Source organism: Macaca thibetana, chromosome 11 (genome assembly GCF_024542745.1).
Source record: "Macaca thibetana thibetana isolate TM-01 chromosome 11, ASM2454274v1, whole genome shotgun sequence".
Classification (NCBI taxonomy): domain Eukaryota; kingdom Metazoa; phylum Chordata; class Mammalia; order Primates; family Cercopithecidae; genus Macaca; species Macaca thibetana.
The window spans coordinates 20,728,600-20,750,480 of NC_065588.1; the positions used below are offsets into that span (position 1 = coordinate 20,728,600).

General features: G+C 35.2%; 1 protein-coding gene across 2 annotated transcripts in view; it reads left to right on the plus strand.

The window, feature by feature from the left end:
* Positions 1-21,881, plus strand: part of PDE3A (phosphodiesterase 3A) — a 314,907-nt gene that overhangs the window by 127,675 nt on the left and 165,351 nt on the right. Inside the window, exon 1 of one of the 2 annotated variants that reach the window (XM_050747594.1) lies at positions 1,277-8,697. The exons of the other annotated variant lie outside the window; for it this stretch is intronic. The gene's annotated coding sequence lies outside the window, so the exon portion shown is untranslated. Of the gene's footprint in view, positions 1-1,276; positions 8,698-21,881 lie in introns of those variants that run through there. 2 annotated transcript variants of the gene reach the window in all.

A 21,881-nucleotide genomic window follows, 5' to 3' on the forward strand; every position in this document is an offset into this window, starting at 1 on the left:
CGAGCCACCGCGCCTGGCCCCGGTACTCGTAATGTCAGTATAGATAAGCGGAGGTTACAGAATACTGTGAAAAATGGTGAGAAATGGAAACTGATTCTGTGCTAGTTACTCAAGAAATCATGTTCTGGCCACACTGTCTGTCTTATCAGTAAGGAGGAAAGAGATAGATGAGTGCCTGATACTAATCAAGTACTCCATATGTTTGATGTGTGGATGCATAAATGAAGTGATAAGCTCACAAACCTGCTGTTACTGAAAGACCAGAGCCATCCTTTGGCATTGTAGTATTAGTGAACAAGCCCCCTTACACAGATGAAAACATGGTTGGCTAGTTACCGTTATGCTCCTCAGAACTTGTTCAAGAGGCCTTCAGGTCACTGTAGTAGAACCACCTCCACAAACAAACCAGCACAGTTCTCAGAGATCTGACATGACAGCTCTGATTCCTGATATTCTCATGGACCTGGGTACTCCGCATGCCCCCGCCCCCCCATCCCACAACACCCCGGATTCTCTCTTTACTCCCTTATGGGCCAAATTCTTTTGGGATCCATACTAAGAATTTATTTTGGCTCTTATCAATGAGCTGTCCATGTTCAGTTGTTAGAATTCGTCCAAAATTAAGTGCCTGACTTCAGAGTTTAAGAAGTACACTTTTTTAGATTTTGCTTTGCTGTGTTGTATAGAAAAGGTATTGGTACTGAACTTTAGCTTCTGTCTCTCATGAACGTGGGCTTTGTGCTCAAAGAGAAAAGTCTTCAATCATGGCTGCAGGATTTTTTAAAATATAGGACCAATAAATATATACTATATGAAAGTGACAGAGAAAGTTGAACAGGTTCCAGAAGAGAGTCATTTATCTTACTAGTGATGCTCTCAGCAGGGAGATGAACTCAAGAAACATAAGAGAAGTTCCATGAGGAAGCCTTGTACTTGAATTCCACTTGCTCTATTATCTGAAAGTTTCAGTGTTATCATGGGTGTTTATGTTGCATGTTGAGGTGGGCACTTATTCTATAATGGAAGCTATATTATTAGATCCTTCTTCTCAAGAAGCCAATCAAGTCACTTTAATGGAAACTGCAAGTAGTTGTACCCTAAAGAGGATGCAATTATTTAGGAAACATTCTCATAAGATTTAAACCAAAAACAACTTAAAGTGATTCTGATACAACTGATTAAGTACTTTATAGTTTTCAATCCCAGAAACATAACTTACCTCAATTGAAAAATGTATATAACAGATAGTAATTTTTATAAATTATTACAATTGTTATATGAACTCATTTAAGTTATAATAAATTATATGTAAACTGATTATTTGAAATGTAGTGAGTTATAATCTCTTAACTGAATGGAGGGCTATATTCTAAGAGTCTCCTCTATTTTAATGTTAACAAGATAAAATCTTGGGCAGGTGTTTCTGCTATAACATGATATTAAAGTTTTTTAAAACATAGGTTCTGCAAATTGTGCCCTAAAAAAAAAACAGGATCATGAGAAAAAATAATAATTCTAATCAAAATACTAGTGGCATTAGAAAGAGATGTTAGTACAAATAAATAAATAAATAAGTGATATGGTCAATATAAACCTAATCATAGACAGAGAAAAGATGAAGGTAGATTATTCAAAAGAGATGGAAAGACGAGTTGAGAGGGTGGCAAATGCAAAATGCATCAAAATCAGAAAAACAAACACTGGGTATTTCTAATTAGAGACTCATTGATCAAGCAGAACAAAGAAGAATACTGTGTAGGAAAATGGGGTTTACATTACTCTGTATGTTACTCTTCGCCCTGTTCTGGTCAATTGTGTTAGTATACTTTATGTTCTGCTGCTGTGACTTGGTGATTAAACACTAACCAGCTGGCAGGCAGTGGGGAGGAAATCGTGTAAGTCAGTATATCTTTTACTATCCCACTGTTTACCAATTGCGTATGAGCTAATTAACTATGCAGAAACGTGTTATAGCAGAAAAGATTTAGTAGTGTTATACAGTAAGCTAAAAGGAGCACTGGTTAGAAAAATTATCAAACTATATCCCACCATTTTTCCATTTATCCATTATCCAAGTAGAAGCATTTTCTACTATAATCTCTGTTAGTAGACTGGTAACTATACCTATGTTGTTAAAGGAAAATTTACCCTAATGTTAAATAATATAAAATCCCAAGTCTCATAGATTGGTGGGCATTGTGGAGCTTGCAGATTAAAATAGAAGGCCCCCCTGTGACTGAAGGAAATGTAGGAACTCTGTATAGTCAGCCTTCTGTATACCTGGATTCTACATCCATGGATTCAACCAACCTCAGATGGAAAATATTCAAGAAAAATAGTGAGTCTGTCTGAAATGAACATGTACAGATTTTTAAAAAATCATTATTCCCTCGACAGCAGACTATACCAACTATTTACATAGCATTTACATTGGATTAGGTATTATAAGTAATCTAGAGATGATTTAAAGTGAACAGGAGAATGTGCCTAGGTTATATGCAAATACTATACCATTTTATATCAGGTACTTGAGCATCCCTGGATTTTGGTATCTACAAGGTCCTGGAACCAATCTGCCATGGATATCAAGAGATAACTGTATTCTGTAACTCTTTTCTAGATATCAAGAGATAACTGTATTCTGTATCTCAGATTATTTCAACATATGTTTTTTAAAACGGCATTTACTTGACTTCTTCAAGCTTTGTCTTACAGGTAGAACCTATCCCTTACTGGTAGAACCTATAAAATTGAACGTTTTTTCACAGATAAAGAGTATGATGATGGAAATATTTCTTTTCCTGTTTTTCTTTTCTCTTTCCTTGCTTTCTTTCCTTCCTTCTTCGTCTGCCCCTCTGCCTCAGTATGGATGCAAAAAGGAACAGCAGTAAAGGCAAGAATGTAAAGTGATTGATACCTCACATTGTCATGAAAGAGAAGGACCAATGATCACATGTATGTTATACTTTTCAGTAGCAAATTGGCACATGCATGTGTTTTTGCATATTTGGGCCCGTGGAAAGTAAAGATTAAATATTATAGCCTGTGGAGTTTGAGATGGGTCCTGTTGTGTGCTCTGACATCAGCAACCCTGTGGCCTTGGACAATTTACTCAGTCTAACGGTTCTACCGTTCCACATTTATATGGTAGATTGAAGACCATACTCCTGTAGAATTGTTGGGAAGATTATAAGAGGAAATACTTGTGAAATGCTTAAGGTTGTGCCTAATGTGCACAACCTTAGTAGCATCTCATTGGCTACTGTGGACTTGTTTGAAATTATTAATCTTTAGTCATCTTTGTATATCATTTCCATGGATCCTTACAAAATGGTTAGAGATGTGCAGTGAATAGAGACTTTCACAAGGACGCTGATTACAATTTGGCTGTGGATTGTGCCTGAGGTTGTTTCTTGTATATTGGGAGAACCCGCTCCCAATGTTTAACATGGGTTCTTTTCTATTTCCTAAGTGTCTCGGCTGGGTTGAGAAATAAAGGGAAAGAGCGCGCGAGAGAGAAATTTACAGCTGGGTGTCCGGGGGAGACATCACATGTAGGCAGGATCCATGATGTTCCCCCAGCCGTAAAACCAGCAAGTTTTTATTAGCGATTTTCAAAAGGGGATGGAGTGTACGAATAGGGTGTGGGTCACAGAGGTCACATGCTTCACAAGGTAATAAAATATCACAAAGCAAAGGAGGCAGGGCGAGATCACAGGACCACGGGATGAGGTGAAATTAAAATTGCTAATGAAGTTTCGGGCACGCATTGTCGTTGATAACATCTTATCGGGAAACGGTTTGAGAGCAGATAACCTGTCTGACCAAAATTTATTAGGTGGGAATTTTTGTCCACTTGATAAACCTGGGAGCACTATAAGAGACCGAGGCTTATTTCATCCCTTCGGCTTCAACTATAAAAGACTGGATGCCTTAAAAAGGGGCCATCTATAGGCATACCTTCAGGGCGCATTATCTTTGTCAGGGATGTTCCTTGCTGAGAAAAAGAATTCAGCGATATTTCTCCTATTTGCTTATGAAAGAGGAGGTATATAGCTCTGTTCCGTCCGGCTCACCTGCGGCCAATTCAAAGTTACCTCTCTTGTTCCCTGAACATCGCTGTTATCCTGTTCTTTTTTTAAAGATGCCCAGATTTCATATTCAAACACACATGCTCTACAAACAATTTGTGCAGTTGACACAATCACAGGGTACTGAGGCGACATTCATCCTCCTCAGCTTACAAAGAAGATGACGGGATTAAGAGATTAAAGATAGGCATAGGAAATCACAAGGATATTCATTGGGGAAGTGATAAGTGTCCATGAAATCTTCACAATTTATGATAAGAGAATACAGTAAAGACAGGTGTAAGAAATTATAAAAGTATTAATTTGGGGAACTAATAAATGCCCATGAAATCTTCACAATTTATGTTCTTCTGCCAGGGCTTCAGTCAGTCCCTCCGTTTGGGGTCCCTGACTTCCTGCAAAACTTGTATCTGTTTTAGACTTTATAATAACAAAAATGAGATTAACAAATTGATTTTTATGATATGAAATATATTTAAGGGTCAACTGTTAGTATTCATATAATTAGACTAATAATGCAAAGACAAACATTTTCAAACAAATCATTCTTATTAACCTTGTTCAAGTTAATAAGATCCAGTAATAAATGTGATCCAAGTAGTGTACATTTCTTTCTCTCCACCCCCATTCTGCTACCTTTACGTATATTCAATTTTCTTGTTATTTTATTGAAGTACAATTTGTATGCACTGATACACAGATCTTAAGTGTACAGTTCAATTAGTGTGGCAAATGTATATAAACTGCATATAATTTCTCAGCTCGTATTACAAATTCTGTTATTATAATTAACAGCATGCAACACGTTCTGAGTGGCAAGGAAGGTCAAATATATATGGAGCATTTTACCTATACACGTGTTAATCCTCACAACCCCATCTGTTTCCTACAATTATTCTGATTTTACTGATAAGAGCTGAGTTTAACAAGATTAAATGACTTGCTGAGGGCACCAGCAAAGCCTGCCTTAAAACATAAGCTTGGCTCCTTCACCACCATACTAAACTGTATGCCCTTCACTGCGGAAGAAGCAAGAGCCTCTGCCACCTGTCGAGGTTTCTGGAGGTCTCCCTATATTGACTTGAATCCCATTTTGATTTAAATATTCTCATCAAACATAATAACTAAGAAGTTCGAGTAAGAGAATTTTTGTGAATTTCATCAGAGTGAAAAGAAACACATTTTTTTTATTGCCTGAAAACTGCTAAGTGAACACATTATATGTAAAATTAAAATAGTGGGAGCCTATGTGATTGAGCATTTAAAGTAGTTATATGCAATATTGCTACTCTAAATAGAAATAAAATTATTCCGACAACCTTGTTTGTGCCAACTTTTTGGTTATTTAAAAGGAGTAAAACTTTCTGTTTACTTCGATAGACATGATGTGAAATTATTCATAGAGCGAGGTAGTTAAATTTTGTTTGCTTATTTGCCTACCAAATCCTACCAAAAGAGTTGCTTTTTGTTCAGGTAATGAGTACTTATAAAAAAATAAAGGTATTTTGTAGTGATTGTAAATATTTAAGTGATCATTCCAGACTATTTTGCAAAATTCAAGTTAGTTTGATGCTGTAGTAATAAAATCGAAAGGATGAGACATAACAATAATAGAAATGATTGCGTTATGCTTTTGATGTATCAGTTTAGCACATTAAGCTGTCATCATTCCAGTCTTATGCTAAATAACACCTCATTTTATGCAGTGCGTCCTGATATGATATTAAATATACATAGACTCATTCTGATTTTTGTAAACTCTGTATTTGTTAAGCTTTCCAATTTGTATGAATGAACTTTGAAACACTGGGGACACAAATAATTGTTCGTTAATTTACAAATGACACTACACAGAGTAACATTAATCCAAAAGATAATCATCACATATATTTTGTGAGGCTATAGATGACACTGATACCTTAGATGTGTGTGTTTTGTTTTTTTTTTTTTGAGATATGTAATGCTTTATTAAGCGGTCTCAGCTACAACCTCCTTAGATGTATTTTGTATGAATTACTGTTATCAACTAGGTAATTTGAATCACGTGACTGACTGCATTCCCAAATGGTAGAATTTCAGTTTATAGATTAGCAGGTCCAGGAAAGAGTAAGGTTCAGCTCAATGCTACTGAACCACTTCCAACTCCTATACTTCCAACTTCTTTTTATTATCTAAAATGTATCACTTAAAGGTATGAGTCTCACAATCATATGGAAAAATACATTTAGTTAAAAGGATGGCCAGTGTGGTTAGACTTTAAAGGAACCATTGGAATGAAACCCCCCTACCTAGAAAACTCTTCTACTGGGATATATGCCTATGACTTAATCTGTCATTTCATTTAGTCATAATTCAAATGTCCTTGGCCAGAACTACAGTTCCTGAAGTCGTTTCCCCCAAAAATGTTTGTCTGTAGTCTGTCTTCCTTACCAGAGTGAGGTCAGGTCAGGGACTTCCCCTACTTGGTTCACCTAGAGCAGGTCTAGCAAATAGAATGTGTGTGTATTTGTCTATGGAATACATGACTGAAAAAATGAATGACTGTAGAGGTAAAAAGAACTTTTAATATCATCCAGTCTAACCTTTCCAGTTTATATCAAGGAAACTAAGACTATGTATAAAAGAAATTAATGGTTAACTGAATTCCTCAATATTCTGTACCATGGATTGAGGAAATAAATCAGTTCAGTGCTTCAGGACACTTTGGGACATTCACTCCTGCCAATACAAGATGGTTAAGAAGTGGTGTTTGGGAGCTGGACAGACATAACTTTGGCCAGAGTTTGAATCCTGGCTGTACCACTTACTAGCTGTGTCCCTTTGTGAAAGATATTTAATCTTTCTAAGTCATTTTCTTCAACTATAAATGGAGATGATGCATATCTCATTGGATTATTGTGAAGCCTAAATAAGATCATGTATCACAGAGTCTGGCACAAGGAAAACTGTTATAGCTGTCATTGTCATTATCATCATGACCCTTTAGTCCTTATCATATAAATTATATAGGCATTTAATCCATTATTTTCTATAGTACCACCATAATATTTTTCCCCAAACTTAATGTATTTAGAACTCTTTAGTTCACCACAGATGATATATATGAAGTTTATAAGGTTGATATGCTAGTTTAGAATACTAGATAATACTAATATGAAATTTGGTTTCTGTACTAGTTTATAATACCAATTACTATTAAATACTCATCAATCTAGTGTTTCTGATGCCTGGACTTTAACAGGTATTCCACAGAAAGACTATACTTTTATCTGTAATAGATTTTCAATATAAGAAGGATGCAAATTCAGCTACAGAGGTTGAAGCTCTGTGGAAAAAAATAATTCAAGATAGAATGCTTTTTTTTCCTCCTCATTGATTTTCTATCCACAATAGAAAAATTCCATCAGTCAGAAGTCATTCAGGAGAAGACATGGGTAATGTCCTAGACATATAAATTATATAGATGCATATTGATCATTCTCTATTATAGGGAGTGATCTAATTTGAATTTCTATTTTTTGAGACTAGAGTCAGATGTAATAATATTATTTCAAAAAGTTTTCCAGATGGATATTATTATGTCATAACTACCTTATTTCAATACATTTCTGTGTTTGATAGTTTTGCTTATTTTAGGTTCTAATTTTAAAATATACATCATTTTTCATATTCTTTAGAATTTATAAACCACCCTAGAGTTTATAAACCACCTTTAATGTGTCGTCATTAAATTGTAGCTTTCAAATGTAATGGAATCTGTAATTTACTGTTACAATTAGAAGATAGGAATCAATTTCTTAGCTTAAAATTTTTTGTTGAAGAAGAAAACACCATGACAACTGATTTTCTTCAGAATCATCTAGGGCTGATTGATTCATAATCTAAATTTAGGGATTGTTCATATCCGAATCGAAGAAGGACTTCACGTTGCTTTCATTTTGTTAATTCAGCAAAAGTAGTGCTAGTTAGATATGGGAAAGTAGGATGTTAAACTTTGTGAATGCCAGACTGGATTATAGTTTCCTCATTTGTACAGTTAGCTTAATGATTCCTAAAATGTTTTTCCTTTATCTTCCTTTTTCTTCTTCTGTTACTCTGTTGGTATTCTGCATGCAGATAAACATGTGTATCTACATGTAACATGTACACTCAAGCCAATTCGTATATGTGAAAATACTATTCACTCCTGACCACAGAGAGCATGTCTTAGTTTTCTTTAATCCTAATTGCTGGAGTCTGATATATTTTAGACTTTCAGCAAATATTTTTTGAATAAATTTTAAAATATCTCTTCGTCTATTAAAGAGATCATATTCTTCTAAGACTACTGTGTTAGTTCTCTATTGTTGCTATTACAAATTACTGTAAACTTTAATGGCATTTGAAACCACAAATTTATTAATTTTATAATTCTATATAACTATACAGAACTGTAGGTCAGAAGTCTGACATGGACCACATGGGGCTAAAATCAAGGTGTTGGCAAGGTCTCATTCCTTTCTCAAGTATCTGAGAGGGATCTGTTTCCTTGCCTTTTCCAGCATCTAGAGGCTGCCCAAGTTCCTTGGCTTACGACCCTCTTTCTCCACTTTCAAAGCTGGCAAAGGTGAGTTGATTCCTTCTCACATCACATCACTATAATTTCTACCATCTTCACATCTCTCACTATTAACTCTGGTCTTCCTGCCTCTTCTTATAAGTACCTTTTGATAACATTGGGCCCACCCAGATAGTCAGGATCATCACTCTAACTCGATGTCCTTAATCACATCTGCAAAGTCACTTTTGCCATGAATGATAATGTATTCACAAATTCTAGGGATTAGAACATGGACATCTTTGGGGGCTGTTTTTCTGCCAAGCACTTTGAGTGTATGTCAGTAGCTGAAAGCACCAGAGGTCTTTTCCTTGTAATTATACAGGGAAGTTGCTTTTTCGCTTAGCAAATGCAAGTGCTTAGGCCAAACCTGTCTGAGGTTTTAGCTCAAAGAGAAGTGCTCCATTCTTTAAGTTTAGATTTCATTCCAAATGTGTAACCAGCAATTACTTTCTATAGTCCTATATTTATGGCCTATTACTTGAGATCCTGATACAGTAAATTCATAATGCATTAGGTCATTAGACAATGACAGGGTTCTATGTGGTACATGGCCAATTTTTTGGAACTTGACCTAGGAGTCTCCTTTTCTCCTACTGCTAACGTTGCAATCTCTTATGAATCATTTTTTTTGTCACTGTACCTCATTTGCTCATCTACAGATTGCATATGATCACTCAATCTAATTCAACTGCTAGACTAATAAGATCACAATGAAAAATGTTCTATAAAGTGTAGAGCTCTCTTTCTATATATGATACCTTTTTAGGTCTTCTCAAGGGGGCCCTTTTGTACTGAAGTGTTTTATTTACTTTAATGTAAACGTGTACCATGTGAATCCTTGCACATTACTGAAAAGAACTCAGTGTTTAATAAAATCATACCTCCTACCACCTCAAATGTTAAACTTTCTGGTAAATTAGACAAAGCAGATTTATTATGCCCTGTTTCTTTTTTGAATGGTAATGTTAGTCCAAGTTCCTGTTGATGGTCTCACTATTCTTTCCATAGTTCTGTTACATAAATGTGAAACTTTAATACCTAAATAATTCTAAATATATTTTTAAGGAGGAAGTCTTCAGGACAGTAGTTTTTAAGTTATTTTGTAACAGAAGTCTTTTTGCAAGAAAATATTTTTATATATGGCAGCATGGAGCTGCCATGTACAAAACAAATATATGTGAAGCTATTGTGGTTGTATAAGATGATAAGGCACCAAGTCCATTGGTTAGTGCCCCCAAAACACATATTCCAGTGTCTGCTAACTTCACTGGCTTCTAGGGAACATAGTGGGTTTCAGTGGATAGGGTTATTTATTTGGAAAATGTTTAATAAGTATTGAAATATGCCAAATAATATATATTAGGATCAAGGAGCTACGGGAACTCCAAAGGGAGGTAGAGGTGTATGTGTGTGTGTGTGTAGCAGGTTAAACAAATGAGTTCTCCAAAAATTTATTTTGTAAATGTTAATGCTAAGTCAGTGTTTATTCTCTGAGTTAACCTCACCTATAAAACTGTAACCCATGTGAAAAGTAACACTTCACATTGTTTCCTTGAAAGTTATACTATAAATTTAAAAAGCAGGTATTTTATATGTTGTTTCTATAATAATATGCACTAAACACACAGTATTTCATTCCAATATAACATTCTGTATAATTTTGAATTTTTTTCCTGCATCTGTCCCCCACAGACAGAGAATAGAGGCTACAGCGTTGGGCATTTAATGTATGAATGAGTACGTGAAACATTTTTATTAATCATCCTATGAAAGGATTATTTGCAAGCTTTTTGTCATAACATGTAGATTAGTTTGTAATAAGAATATTATAATTGTATTTTTCCTCAAACTTGGCATATTTTGTAGTCATTTATGATTTTCTAGACGAATTTATAATTTGGCTCATACATATCTTCAGAAATGATATTTGATATGTTTACCTGGTTAATTGTCTCAGATGTGCATCTTGTGTAACTATGGATATACCTAAAATGGATAAGAGAAGTAACACATAAAACTTTTAAGGAAAGTATTTGGTAAGAGAGATAATTCTATTTGTTTTTGAAAAATATGGCATCAAGTTAATTCATTATTTTTGTTATGTTTTAGAGAAATTGATTACTTAATGTTTCATATGTGTACACAATTTAGCTCACATTTGTCATCAAAATAAAGTATCTTGTGAGAAACAGGTGATTTTTCAAGAAGACTACTTATTTAGTAAATGAAACCATAAAATGTTTTAAACATTTTGGTTGAAATTTTAAAAGACCCCATATCTTTTTATTCTTTATAAAAGGTTATTAAATTTAGTTTTAAACTTAATTCACGTAAAGGGCATTTATTATGATACTAGGGGGTAATTGTGCACAGTTCCGCATTCACTTTTTGGATTTCTTTTTTTCCCCTCACCCCAGAAGCCAGAATGTAAGCTACATTTCTGTTTGTATTGAGCCTTTGAGAGACTATACTATACAGCTAATGGAGAAACCTGCATGCGAGTCCAAGTTCTGCCTCTTCTAAAATTCATTACCATAAAGGAAGTTGGTTAGCCACAGGGAGTTTCTTAGGCTTTCTCAGTTTGATTTGTTAGTCCCTAGAAAGTTCAAGTCTGTAAAAACTAGAAGTTTTTATAAGGAAGTTATAAGAAGTAAATGACAAGGTATTTGAAAGTGCATGACATTGTGCATGGCATATGTTAATTGACCAGTGAATGCTTTATATCCCTTGATCTCTTAACTAGAAATTAAGTGGCAGACTGATAACTCTTAAGTTCATACCGACAGCTTCTCCTCTTCTGAATTCCACACTCATATATCCAATTGCAATAATTGGCTTCTTGACTTAGATATCGAACAGACCTCTCATACTCCACATGTGCCAAATGGAACTTCCAATTATTGCCTCCAAATCTGTTCCGTCCTTTCTAACAGCTGATGGCAACTCCAGCCTTTCACTTACTCTGTCAGAAATCCTGAAGGCATCTCTGACTCCCCTTTCTCTCTTACACCTCACATCCCATCTACCATTAGTTCAACTTGCTAAATAATCCACAATCTGACAATTCTCGCCATCTCTGCTGCTACAACCTCTAGCCAGGCTAGCATCATGCCTAGCCCTGATTACTACAGAAACCTTGTAGCACTTCTCTCCGCTTCCACCTTTCCTTCCTCACTCTCTATTCACAACAAATTAGCCCGAGTGATCCTTTCAGAACCTGAGTCAGTTAATGTCACTCTTCTGCTCAAAACCCTCCAGTGGCTCTCGTGTTAGACCTTACAATTGCCTACATGGCCTGTGCAGTTGGGCTCTTTTGTCTTTCTCATTACCTCATCTCTCATTACCTTTCTCCTCACTCACTCCAGTGCAGCTATCCTTCTCCTTAACCATTCTTTGTGCATGCCAGGCACATTCTCATTGCACTGGCTGTTTTCTTTGCCTGGACCACTTTCTCCCCAGTTATCCCCATGACTCACTTCCTCTCTGCCTGTGTCTTCAAGTTTTTTTATTAAATGCAACTTCTGTATACCTGATCCCTCCCGCAGGACTCCCATTTCAAATGAAACCCCACCCACGGTAATACCAGCCCTCTTTATGACACTCTAAAGCACTTATCTTCTAACACATGCGAGAATTTACTCACATATATTTTTAATTTTTTTTTCACTTGAATTTGAGCTCTACAATGTTAGCTGGTTTTGTTGTTGTTGTTGTTGTTGTTGTTTTCCAGTTTTGTCCCCTGATATTTCCCAATCATTTAGAACAGTGTCTGATACATAATAGTTGCTCAATGAATATTTGTGGAATGATTTGGGTAAACAGCAATTTGATCAGAAAAAATGCATTCTTAGAGTTCTTTCATTTCATGCGGTATTACTTACTAAAAAGAATCCATTTAGACGTCACACCCTTCAGAGCAGGCAGTTCGAAATTTGGCAAACAACTTGAAAGCAACCTAGATGAAGCAGTTAGAATATGGTGGTAGCATTGCAATTGTATTACTGAGGATCAATTCCTAGTTCTGCCACATAAAAAGCTCATTGTGATGATCAATTTTCTGATTCTTTTTGTGAGCTCAAATACTTGAAATAACCAAGTAGTTGATACCAAAAAAAAAAAATCTGGGTTTATGGGTTTTTGAATTTTTTCTCCAGTACTTGTTTTTATTTAAGCATTAAAAATCCATACATATGATTATTAGTTTTGTTCTTAGAGAGGCCATTCTTACAGGATGAGGAATTATATCTTTAAATGAAGAAATTTTTATAATTTGTTGATGTATGTATTTTTCATATACAGCCAGCATTTTTCCCTCACCAACATGTGTATTCTGTTACCATATCTCAAACTGCCCTTCTTATGCTGGATTTGTGACATTGTGCGTCATCAAGAGCTGTTCTCAGAAACGCAGATTCAATTACGTCTAACAAACAGGCCAAATATCTAATCTGCCACCATTAGAGCTATATTAATCTGCTTCTATCCAGTGGGGCCTTGGCTTGGATCACAGAAGGAAGCACCACATCTGTGTCCACAGCTGCTGCCTTTTAAACAGGACCCATAGCATGATATTCTGGACAAGGGCCTTTTGAAGTGTCTAGTTTTAGGTGATGTGCGAAGACTTTCCTTTAGTGTTCTGGGTTTCTAGATCACCACCCATTTTTCCTCTTACAGAATGTTCACTTTCTGTCTTTTGGGTACCCCTACATTAGTTTCTCTTGCCCTAATTAAGACCTCTTTTCCAGAAGCAATCTTATTTTTGTCCAGTGAGAACTATTTACCCAAGAAGTGTTTGTTCTTATACCTTAATTTTTAAAGTTTTTTTCCAACAAAAATCAGATATGAATAAGTCGGTAGGAAAACTATTTTAAAAGGGCATTTTTGGCCCTATAAAAATCCCAGCAGGTATCTCTGCCTATTTTTTTTGTTTTATAATGTCTAGCTCTGAAATTATTGTAGCCTCTGTTTTTTTTGTTTGTTTGTTTGTTCCCAGATGTTTTATATATATTTTATTATACTTTCTGTTCTAGGGTAAATGTGATGTTTTCCTTCTCGTTGGTAAATGTATTTTCTTCTCTTTAGTGCCACTTAGAAAATTTAGAAATAAACAAAAAATGAAAATCATATATATTTTTACCACTCTCTAGAAACCATTACTATAATGCTGGTCTTCATTCATACTTACTAAAATTGGGAGATATATTTGACTTACTCATAAATTTGATAGGTGGAAAAAGTAGCTCATTAATTATGAAGCTGAACATTTAATGTTTTTTAGCCATTTGTATTTTTTCTCATGAATTGTCTGCTCATTTACATTTTAAATATTAACAATATTTATATGATAAAACACTTCCAATGTGCTTGACATACATTTAATATAGCTTTGAAATGGAAATTTTTAATCATTTTATGGTAGATATCATTTCATTTAAAAAATTCTAAAATGGGCTTACTTTAGATAGCAACACATTTTATCAGTATTTTTTTCTAATTTTTTTTATTTAGCTGATTTTTAACATAGTCCTTTAATACTTTTGGAATTCAGTTATACAAATGGTAGTTGCATATAATAAGCAAATTGTGGGTGTTTTTGTAAATTGCTGTACAAATTTGTCAGCCAGTTTAATTGAATAACACATGTTCTTTTCTGTTGGTATGTAATATGTTAGATCGATTAAAATAAAGAATCCACTAGAATTAGAAAATTAGGTAGAAATTAACCATATTTAATTAAAGGTAGAAGCCAGATAGTACAGTAGAGAAAGGGATGGCATTTCAAAATTCTGGAATATGAAGGGAAATAGAAAAAGAGAGAAATAGCAGAAAGAGGTTTTGGACATAAAAATCTATATTTGAATAAAGAGAGGAACTTGAGTGTGTATGCTGTGGGCAAAATGAGGGCTGAGATGGAGAAGTTGAAGACACAGGATGGATTAGGCAAAGGATTGATGAAACTACATACTGGAGAAGGCAGGAAAAGGGAGTGTAACCCCCAGATGGATCTGTCAACATGGGGTAAAGACGAATACTGTTTCCATTACAGAAACAGAAGATATAGAGAGTTATGGTACAGGCACATTTGTAGGAAGCAGGGCCTGAAGTCAAGGAAGATTCCATAACATATCCTCTGTTTCTTCTATACATTAAGAAGAGGAGCATTCTCTGAGAGTGAAGAGGAAGGAAGGTCATACATGTTATTTATATGTCTTCTCCTTCATACATTTGCTTAAAAAACACTTATTGGATGTTGCCATGTGCCATGTTCTGTGTTAAGACTAGAAAAAGCGACCAAAAATGAAGTGCACAGTGGAGTCTATCAAACCACTTCAGTCATGAGTCAACCAGGCAGCCACATGATGAAAAGGACTCTGTTACTTCTCCACTGCAACAGTTAAGTCACCGCTGAGTCAAAAAGAGGATCTACTTGACTAAGTGTTGCCAGTTTGGGGAAGATATTTTCAGTTTAGTTGATGGCATCAAAAATTTTTAAAAAGGCTTTGTGTTGATACAAATGGATAGATATGAAACCAGGGGTTAGTATATACACATATATTTCCTTGCTCTGCATACTGGAGTGTTCATTGCTACACTCTAGTAGCAGGGATCATACCCAGCATTGAGACTGTGATTTCTAATACCTTCACAAATCGAAGGAACCAGAGGATCTGTGAAAAAGTGGCTTATTCTAGGGCTGGTTCAGGAACATACAGGAAAAGCTTGGAGTATCTTTTAGTGCACATAAATTAGGAAGTGCTCACACACACATACACACACACACACACACACACACACGCTGATGATATGTCAATTGGACACAAGTGTCAACTGAAAGAGTTCCCAATGTCTAAACAACCTAAGAAACAAAATGAATAATGTATTAGATTATAACCCAAAGTATAAAATAAATATTCATGATCCTGCACTAATAGAAATGATTAACTAGATGGGCTAAATAGCTGTCTCTTATGTAATAGAATTCCAAATAGCTTATGTGGATATTGCTCCCCTTAAAGATGTATAGTATAACGCCATTCCTTAAGTGTGGGCTACTCACAGTGGTTCCTTCCAAAGAGTACAGGAGAGAAATGGGCAAAGAGAAAGACTCTGCATTGGAGAAACCTTACAAACACTGCCTCAGCCAGGTGATCAAGGGGACCATCACAGTAAGTCGTGTGGATAGTATAGACCCATAATATGATGTAATTAGGATACCAGTTTCCCCATGTGGTTGTCTTTTCAAAAATCTATAACTCCATCTTATGAAAAAAATTCAGACAAACCCATTTGACGGATATTCTAGAATATACATGACCAGCATTGAAATTGTAAAAAGTCATCAAAAACAAAATCAGAAAAAATCATCAGTCAGGAGGAACCTGACAAGATATAAAGACCAAATGTATTATAGCATCCTAGATAGGACCCTGGAACAACAACAACAACAACAACAACAAAAACAGAGAAAAACTGTACCTGAGTAAAATATTGGTTGTGTGTAATAATATATCGCTGTTGGTCCATTAGTTATAACAAGTGTACTATACTAATATAAAATGTTAATAAGAAAAACTGAAGGGGCTAGTGGTGGGGGCACAGTATATGAGAATATGCTATCTTCAAAACTTTTCTGTAAACAGTCATTCTAAAATAGAAATTTTGTTTAAAAAACAAAAAAATCCACTCCGCAAATTATACACTCTTTAATTATTATGAAGCTGCTCTTGTACCAAGAGATGAAGACAAATCCAATAAGTACTATTTTGATTTATCAAGTGCTCCTTCGTAGAGGCCCCAGAAACTGATGGAGTAATATCTACTGTTGCTTTCATAGCTTTCAGCACAGGAATCAGGTAAAATAGTCAACATTTTACAATGTTATTGCTTGGGGTTTAGGAAATTTCATCTCCCAGAAAGGTTCTGTGTGCGTATTTTTAATTACACAATGGAATATCTGGCAGAACATAGAACATTTTAAGCTATAAGCAAAATGATTTTCCAGGAATTTCTGAGCATATTAGAGCCTACGTTTACCATTATCAGAGGCACCTGAGTACTGCTTAGAAAATTACAACTTCATCACATTAGGTAGTGTCCTATCTCCATGAGAGTGATGACAGATTCAGAAGTGCCAGGCTCCAAGGAAGTTGTTCATTGGGAGAAAAAGACTCAATGTAAAGCATATTATTTATTATTATTGTGATAACACCTATCATTACATAAACATAACCAAATAATGCAGTATTATTCATAATAAAAGTCACAAGATTCTTATCCATTCTTAGTACTCTGGGCTTCCTATGAATAAATGTGTTTTGTTCTTTTTGCAGAATTAAGTACACAGAATCATTTCTGCCTTGCCAAAGGATGTTGTCAAAGGCCTGCTCCTCTTCTGCCTATGTATTTTTCTTTTAACATAATATATGCCGTTGAGCAGTGATTTTCAGTCTTTCGTGTTTTACATTTTGTCACATGCTATATTGAAAAATTTGGGTCCCACTGTCATAGAATCAAACCATGTTTATAGTCATTCAATGCATATATATTTTTATATTTCTAGTATAAATTTATACAATTTTAGCAGTAAACTATGTTAATATAGTATGTTAGAAATACTTGTGGGTGTTGAGTAAAACTAGAGAAAATAGGGGATTTGGTAAAATATTGTCTATTTCATAATGTCTGCTGACTGACATTGCAACATCTCTAAAGAGAATTTGTTTTTGAGAGACAGAAAATAAACTGTTTCATGAGTAATAGCAACTTAGCATCGTCTAACAGCTACAAAATCCATCAATGACTTTACTTTCTCTAGAGAAAGTTATTAGCTCTTGGGATGGTTGCAACATGGGTTTGGTCTCATTTTCCTTAATCAACAAACTGTTGGATGTAGTTTTCCTAGTTGTATTAATTTCTCATGGAATTTGTGGAACGATGCACGAAAAATTACTTTAGCATTTTCAAGGTATTCAGATTTTTTATGACCTTTTTATCGGTTTCCTGTGTTAGGAGACTGTGTTGATATGTTTTATTAAACCGTAAGGACCACACAAGCAGTTTTGACACATCTGATAGAAATTCCACTGAAGTTTTAGTGAGATGATTGAAATAATTTAGACAGATTTCAGTCAATTTATCAGTCAGTAGGACTTTAATGCCATTAAATGAGATTAAAATATTTCTGAATTTAATACTGCCAACTTAAAGTACTGTTACCTTTTTTGGCTTGTTTCAATTGGAAGAAAAGAAGAGGCAGTGAATATAACACACCTGGGACTAAGAAATCTCATTTGTAAGTCCCACCTCCTCCACTAACCATCTGTAAGTCTGTTACACTTGCAGTGGCTTCCAACCTTGGCTGCACATTAAAATAACATGGGAATATGTAAAAATCCCAATTCCCAGGTTTCACCCTAAAACAATTAAATCCACATCTCTGGTGGTGAGACACAGGCATTTTATTTTTGTTTGACGTTTTCAAAGAAGATATCACAATTTGCAAGGCATAATCAAATAAGTCAATAACATACTTTAGCCTATACCTACTGTTTTGCTTGTTTTTAGTTTCAAATCATCCTAGGATATTATCATTGATTACTCAACTGATTGACATGGTTTGGGAAATATGGTATTTTGAAAGGAATAGTCATCTTTTTATAAACTATGCAGGAACCTTCTATTAAATTCTCTAAATGTCATTGATCTCAAATCCATGCATCACATGTGTGAATTATATTCTTTGTGTTGTGTTTAAAGTAAAGCATGATTGATACCATTTGGTGTGAAAATATATGCAATGGCAGTAACGTTATCATTTCTAAAAGAACAGACGCCTTGAAAACAAAGGGTAGAAGTAATGTCAGTCTTGTTTCTACAACTTTTGAGCTATACGACCTTGAGAAAGTCATATAAACTTTCTGATTCTTAATTCCCAGGTCTATAATTGTTATACTTTAGCCTTTCAGTTATAGATTTGTTTAGTGTTAACATCACTTGTCTGAGTTATAAACTTATTGTTAGTTAAACATCCTGGAAAAGGTTGAGAGACAGTGAAGCATAATAGAAAACACATGGCTTTTGGAATTGAACTTGGCTTCACACAGTAGCTGTGTCTTACTAGCTGTGTGACTTTGGCATGTGACATAACCCAAGTTTATGTAAAATGGTTTCAATAACATGTACCTGTCTTAGCCCATTTTGTGCTGCTATAACAGAATACCTGACACTGGTATTATATAATCATATAAAGAACAGAAGTTTGTTTCTAGAACAGTTCTAAAAGCTAGAAAGGTCAAGATTATGATATTAGTATCTGACAAGGACCGTCTAGCTGCATCATCACATGGCAGAAGGGCAAAGAGAGGGCAACAGGGGGCTGAACTCACCCTTTCGTCATGGTATTAATCCCAGCCATGAGGGTACAGCCCTCAGGGCCTGTTCAACTCTTCAAGTTACTACATCTTAATATTGTTACAATGACATTTAAATTTCAACATAAGTTTGAAGGCGACAGATATTCAAACCATAGCACTTTATTAGAAGTTGTTTTAAGAATTTAATGAGACAATATATGTTAAGGGCCTATTATACTGCCTGGCATATAGTAGATCCTGAAGAAATGGTTGTTGATAATGATGACAATGTAATATACCACTAACATGTTAAATGTGTTTCTGAATGCATGACCTCAGAATATATGTCAAATACGTAATACACTGATACCTTTTTTGCAAAAGCAAGTGTTGATAAATGGTTATAAAACTCCTTAACTTAAAAATTCCGCTTTACACATGTATAGGTAGTGATTTGAGAAGTTCCTAGAGGACAATTGATATGTTGTATTAGATAACCACAGATTGGAAATGCTAGCCCTCTGGACACTCAAACTTTAACCCTGGAAACTGGGTTATGCTGGAAAGAATCTACTATAAACTGACCTTCCACTGGACACGTGGAGTATTCTGACTAATGCAGAAATCCAAAGCAGACTAGAGTATCCCTGATCTCCTTAGTGGTGTGGAATCGCACGCTCTTTCTTTTTTTTTTTTCAGAACACGTTTGCTTAGTATTCTCTGGGCAAGAGGCCGTGCCAAGGAAAGTTTTTGATGTTTCAAAACCTCCCAAAGGTAATGGGAGAAGTGATAACAATTATTATGGAAATGTGAAGACAGGCATACTTTTTTTCATAGATTCTTATTCAGACTCTTTCAAAAAGGGATGGATTTGGGGCATTCATTTTGGTGAAGTCTCTGACCTTACTAGATAGTGATACCTACCGGTCTTGCTTTGTGTGAGGTCAATTACTGAGCTGTTGATGAATTTCATTTATTCCTTGTTTAATAGAGTAGCACTTAAAATAGGTGGAAATGTAAAAGAAAACTATGATTTGCTTGATTTGTATATTTCAAAATATTAGTAAAACAATCCTGCAATTTACACGGCCAGTTCTACTACACATATATTTTAAATGTACTATGATCAACATAGTCATTACCTGGCGTGTAGAATACCTATACATTTACACATGTAAAAAAATGAAACCTCCATGTCTTTGGTTTGTGCTGGATCATTTCTTTCAGGGTATGGGATTCTACAGGTATTTTCTAATGAAGTTTCTTTAAATTTTTCAAGTTGCCTTCACTGCGATTCATTTAATAATGAATATGTTTATTAAAGTCTGATTCTAGAGACAGGCTCTGAACCATTATGCTACGGCCTCTTTGTCTACAAAAGTCAAACGTTTTTATTTTCTAATTTGTTAAGTTAAATATTTTTCTATGTAGTGAAGCTTAACTAATTAGCGAGACCAGTAGGAATTTTAATGTCACCAACGTCATTTACATTGAGATAAGTTTTATTCAAAAGAATGAGCTAAAATATTTTATTCAATGAGGCTAAAAACTATAGCTAGGGTGAGGAACTCTTTTCTCCGAATACAAATTATAGAATTTCAAAGCAGGAAGAGCATCTTGTTTTACCCCTCATTGTACAGATGGGAAAAAGAGCCCCAGGAGAGTACTTGATTTACTTGTGTCTCACAGGCATTTACTGAATGGCAAAGTTGCCTGTAAAACCATGTAGTTTGACTCTGTCAAGAACAGAAATGTGTTCTTCTATTTCATAATTTCCAATGTGGTTCTAGGAAATGGTAAGTAAGTTTGAAAGTTGGTTTATTTCTTTCAGAGTAGCTAGTGCCATTTGTTGTACTTGTTATCATTAGTGCATACACCCATCGATTCAAAAAGGGTTGATTTAACAACTAAGTTGATCTAGGTACCGGGAATAAAACATGACTAAGAAAACAAGACATGGCCCTGGTTCTTGACCAATTTATACTATGAAGGAAGGGGTTGGACTATGGGGATTATGTGATAGTTTGAACAATGGAGAGGAAAGAGGACACGTTCCCTCTGAGTATATTTGGATTGCTTGGATATACAAATGTTGTGTGATTATTGTAAACTCCTATTCAGAACGTTTTTCTCAGTTGTATAGTGGGCACCGTGATGACATAAATAAGCTTCTTTATAAAATTTCTGCTGTGTTTCCTACAGCTCCCTCCTATAACAAACTGAGTATTTATGATTTAATTCAACTGGATATCCTTAAGATTATATTTATTTACAAATAAGTAAAAATCACTGAAAGGGGATCCCTGGGTTTGTTGTTATAAAACTTAGCAATTATCTTAAATATCAGATTTTCCTCTCTTCAGGCTCGGTCAGTAGGTCAGGGAAATGTCATGTGGGACCATTTTCTCTCTCTCTCTTTTTTTTTTGTTTTTTTTTTTTTTTTGTTTTTTTTTTTGTTTTTTTGAGACAGAGTCTCGCTTTGTCGCCCAGGCTGTAGTGGCGCGATCTCGGCTCACTGCAAGCTCCGCCTCCCGGGTTCACGCCATTCTCCCGCCTCAGCCTCCCGAGTAGTTGGGACTACAGGCGCCCGCCACCTCGCCCGGCTAATTTTTTGTATTTTTAGTAGAGACGGGGTTTCACTGTGTTAGCCAGCATTTTCTCTTATCTCTGCCACTTTGACAATGGTTGTCACTTTAGAATGTGTACACCAATCTCTTGCTAACTTGACAAATGCACATTCCTAGGTCCTAACCTTAGGATTATGACTTCACAAACCTGGGATCCCTAATGTGGCCCACAGAAATCCATTTAGTAACACCCTGTTTACAAAGAGACTCC